Source organism: Pan troglodytes, chromosome 15 (assembly GCF_028858775.2).
Source record: "Pan troglodytes isolate AG18354 chromosome 15, NHGRI_mPanTro3-v2.0_pri, whole genome shotgun sequence".
NCBI classification, from domain to species: Eukaryota; Metazoa; Chordata; class Mammalia; order Primates; family Hominidae; genus Pan; species Pan troglodytes.
In genome coordinates, this window is record NC_072413.2 from 50,353,681 (window position 1) to 50,358,227 (window position 4,547).

Sequence of the window (4,547 nt, forward strand, 5' to 3'; positions counted from 1 at the left end):
CAAAGCATTTTTCCATGTCAGAGCATTTGCTCACAAGAGAAGGCCATTGGTTTCAGCAACCCAAAGTTTTCTTTCTGTCAGTTTTGTTTAGTGCCCTGTGCCAGGAGCTCACTTATGCCTGTATCCTTGGCTCAATTTAATAGGGAATTCTGCCCTGAGTGACACTTAATAACCTCAGTAACCGCTAGCTCCAGTGTTCTCAGTGACTTCATAGTGCTGAAATTACATCGTCACATTCACACCAGCTAGAAACAAAGATAAGCCCAAGATGGCACAGAATTCAGGAGGAGCCGAAGGGTGAGCTGGAGGGTACGGCTACGTTTTTTAAACGGCATCAAGAATTCAACCTGTCTCTCAGAATCAGTGAGAGCACTTAAAAGGAGAGGAGCCAGACTAAATAACTCACCAGGCAGACCTCCTCCGTTTAACTGCCTTGAAGTTTTCCCTTCCTGAAGAATTCTTTCCTCTCTGAAGATTTAAGGAGGCACATGTGATCTAATCCCCCACACTAGCTTCTAAACCCTGTAGAATGAGTGTTTACAAAGTAGAATCTTTTACTAGATATTGTAAAAGAGATGTCTGTGTGTGTGTTTTGCCAAGAAATTAAAATCCAGTCTTTGCCAAGGAGCATAAATATACTTGGCAGAATCCAGAGGCTCAGTAGCAAAGATAAAAGTAATTGTTCCCTTCAGCCAGTTGCTCACACTTATTACAAAACATTTATCTTCCCCCAGGGTGGATTTTCTCCTCTGATGCCGTCTGGCCCAGGAAGACATCATCCTCCGCCCTGGAGGGCCCATGAGATACTCAGGGCCACATCAGTACATTTCTATGCAGCTCCAGATAGGTACAACCCACAGAGTACAATTACTGACCTGAAACATTTCATCTCTCAGGGATGTGATATTTTCCCCTCCAGTAATGATCAACTTTTAAGAAAGACATTTATATTTTAACTATGTCATTCTTTCCAGTGCTTTAAAACCTGATTTGATTTTCTTCAGCTCTCTGGGCTTTATATAAATGTCAGTAAACTGAATGGGCTGTCAACACTTAGATTAATGATTGGCTAACAGGAGATTTCTTAGTTTTATATTCAGTGAAGCAACTCAGGGACTGCAAGCACTGTGGTGCTTTTACGATTTTTCCCTTAACCCTTTTATGCCCCTAAAGACGTATCACCCTGGGAGAAAAACAACCACAGTGGTCTGATTCTGAGTAAAACCTCTCTGTTCTTCCTTTTCCTGTGCGGTGTGCCCCAAACCAACTAATTATCAGAAAACTAAAATGTTGATACACCCAAATTTAAACTGGTTAAAACTTTTTAACACAATTTGAAGGTCAAAACAAGTCTAACATTTCAACAAAAACTTGTGCCATCATCAGTAACTAAAATTTAATAATACTTGGCAGTGAATTCAATTTACTCTGTGTACTTGACAATACTACAGCTGCGTTTCTTTCTAAAATAGCCTCTAAAACGTTTCAAATAACTCAATTGCTCATTTGTTTAGAACTATAGTTGTTTGTGTACTTATCTTACTTTTCTCTTGAATTGTGTGTTCCTGGAAGGGAGACACTTCAAAGCATTGCACAAGGAAACCAAACATGCATCAGACATAATCCCTGTCGTTCAGGACTTGAAAACACAAGAGATGAGAACTTCACACAAACAGCCATCCCCATCTTCTAATGGTCCTCTTCTTTTTCTCCTTGCACCCCACTGCTACACTTGCAAAAAACACAAACATTGCTTATTATTTATTAAGTGGCTCTTTTCAAAAACTTCTACAAAAAAAGCCGTCCCTCCAGATCCTTTTGAAAAAGAGTAATCCACATTATAAATTATTCCTATAAATCATCATAATAACATATAATGAGGTTACTATTTGGGATTTTTTGAGCAGAGAGGTAGAGTAGAAAGAGCAAAGAAGGAAGTCTCTTCAGAGAATGACTAAAGTAAGCCATTTGGCAATGTTGTTAACATTGTAGCTCACATTTTATATAAAAGCTAGACACTACAGATTTTAGATTATAAATTATTTTTAAAAATCAAACATCCTGGGGAAATGTTTTTAATACATTAATAATATTATTGTCAAGGTCTTTTCCCACAAAACCACAAATAAAAGAGTATAAAGGTCAGGTGTGGTGGCTCACGCCTGTAATCCCAGCACTTTGGGAGGCCGAGATGGGTGGATCACCTGAGGTCAGGAGTTCGAGACCAGCCTGACCAACATGGAGAAACCCTGTCTGTACTAAAAATATAAAAATTAGCCGGGCGTGGTGGCGCATGGCTGTAATCCCAGCTACTCGGGAGGCTAAGGCAGGAGAATCACTTGAACCCGGGAGGCGGAGGTTGCAGTAAGCCAAGATCGTGCCATTACACTTCAGCCTGGACAACAAAAGTGCAACTGTCACATAAAAAAATAAAAAGGTATAAGATGCATGGTTTTGCACATTTCATGGCCTGACAAGTAGTTATACAAACCAGAATTTCTTTTAATAAACCAAGAAAGTCAAATTTATTCCAGGAAAAAAAAGTAAGATGCAAACAAGTCAAAATCTATCACTAAGATTTTTAGATAATAAAGACACTTAAGAGTAACCATTTTCCACCTTCTTTAGCAAACTTAGTAAATCAAAACTTGGATTTACACAAACAATAACCTATGAAGTGCCTTGATAATATATGAAGTGAGGCCACGCACAGTGGCTCATGCCTGTAATGCCAGCTCTTTGGGAAGCCAAGGCAGAAGGATTGCTTCAGCCCAGGAGTTCGAGACCAGACTAGGCAACATGGTGAAACTCTGTCTCTATAAAAAATACAAAAATTAGCTAGGCATAGTGCCGTGTGCCTACAGTCCTAGCTACTTGGGAGGCTGAGGTGGGAGGATCGATTAAGCTGGGAGGTCGAGGCTGCAGTGAGCCATGATTGTGCCACTGCACTCCAGCTTGGGTGACAGGGAGAGACCCCATCTTTCTCTTTCTCTCTCTCTCTCACTGTGTGTGTGTGTGTGTGTGTGTGTGTGTGTGTGTAGTGAAATTTAAGTATCTAACTTTTCTAGTTTTACTAAGCAGTTTATAAATGTAATTTTAGGATTACATGTGCTAAGTAAAACAAAGTACATCGTAACAGAGAAGAGCCTCCCTTATGAGTAAAACACAGATCTTCCAAGATTTTAGCAAAAAAGAAAAGTCCCCAGGAAGTCATTCCAGAATGGGAGTCTGCTAAGGTTTTCCTCATATTGATTCCCACTGAAGCTCTGACTCAAGAATGAACACTCTTCCCTATCCCCTCCCTGCCCCATTCCCTAGTTCCCTTTGACCCATTTAATATTTTCTTTTAGACTTACAAATGCATATACTTGTGTTGCTTTTCATTTTGTAGTGGTTTGTGCTTGATATATCTTAAAACTTAACTAAATAAGAGAGAACATAAGAAATAATTATGGAAAATCAAAACTCTAAAAACAGGCACATTTCCAAAGTACATATTTCTGATCCTAAAATAATCTCCCTCTAACCCTAAAGGACCAGTAATTCTTTGCAGTCACCTTACCCAGCTCCCATCTTTTCCAGTTCCCTGCATTTCCCAAGTTAGCTGAGAAGTCTTGGAATCTATACTAATAAGAACCAATCTTAGAAAATAGTTCTTAGACACAAAATTTGACCCTTTCCTTTTATTTCCTTTCTTTAAATTTCCTTCACCTGTAAGCCTGCACTTAAGCCCAGTTTCCCATCTAAGAAACACAACTTATTAATGGGGACATGGTGATTAGAATAATGAATTATCCACCTCTTTCTAGCCCAAAAGTTACAAGTTCAGTCCACCTTCGGAGGAGGCTGTGATTCAGTGGCAAGTCACTAAGTATACAGCCAACTGTGTGATATCCCTAAACTGGACAACAGCCATTGCATACACACAATGTTATGTCTTACTCCACACTACTGGCTTTGGAGGCCATGGAACTCAGGGGGACTCAGCCTGCTCAGGTCTTATCCACAAACCACCCCCAACAGCTGAATAAAAGGAAGACAAAGCCCCTCAAGACTGCAGGAACAGAAGATATAAACACTTGATGAGAAAAGAGCCATAGGGCTGACTATTTGAACAGCAAAGGAGTTGTGGGAGGAAGTCATTGAGAAATGAAACTCAGATTAACAGCCCAGGACAAACTGGAATTTGACTACATGTTTATGACTCAACATGGAATGCTACCAGATTTTTTTCATGGACGTTTATTCACGTCTGAAACATAAACTAGCAAGAAAAAAATCCAACAACAAAAAAATAGCAACAGACTCCCAGTAATTAGAATAATTTCTAGATTTCTGCTTTTTGTAGAAAAACTACAGTTTGAGAGTAATACTGTGAGGAAGACAGCAGAAGTCAAAGATTTGTGAGTGGTCATTTTTTCAGATGGGTTCTCTTTTCTCTTTTTTGTTGGTATCCCATCCATATCCCCTCAACATTCACCTCATCGGAAACTCCCAGCCCTTGTGTCTCTCCACTTTATGGCTTTCTTCCTAGTCAGGGAGTTAGC

At 39.7% G+C, this 4,547-nt stretch overlaps 1 long non-coding RNA gene across 1 annotated transcript; it reads left to right on the plus strand.

Annotated features, from left to right (window-relative positions):
* The first annotated feature begins 234 nt into the window (after positions 1-234).
* Positions 235-956, plus strand: LOC107968312 (uncharacterized). The gene is made up of 2 exons (XR_001709409.4): positions 235-309; positions 735-956. It is a non-coding gene; the product is annotated as an uncharacterized LOC107968312 (long non-coding RNA).
* The last annotated feature ends 3,591 nt before the right edge of the window (positions 957-4,547 follow it).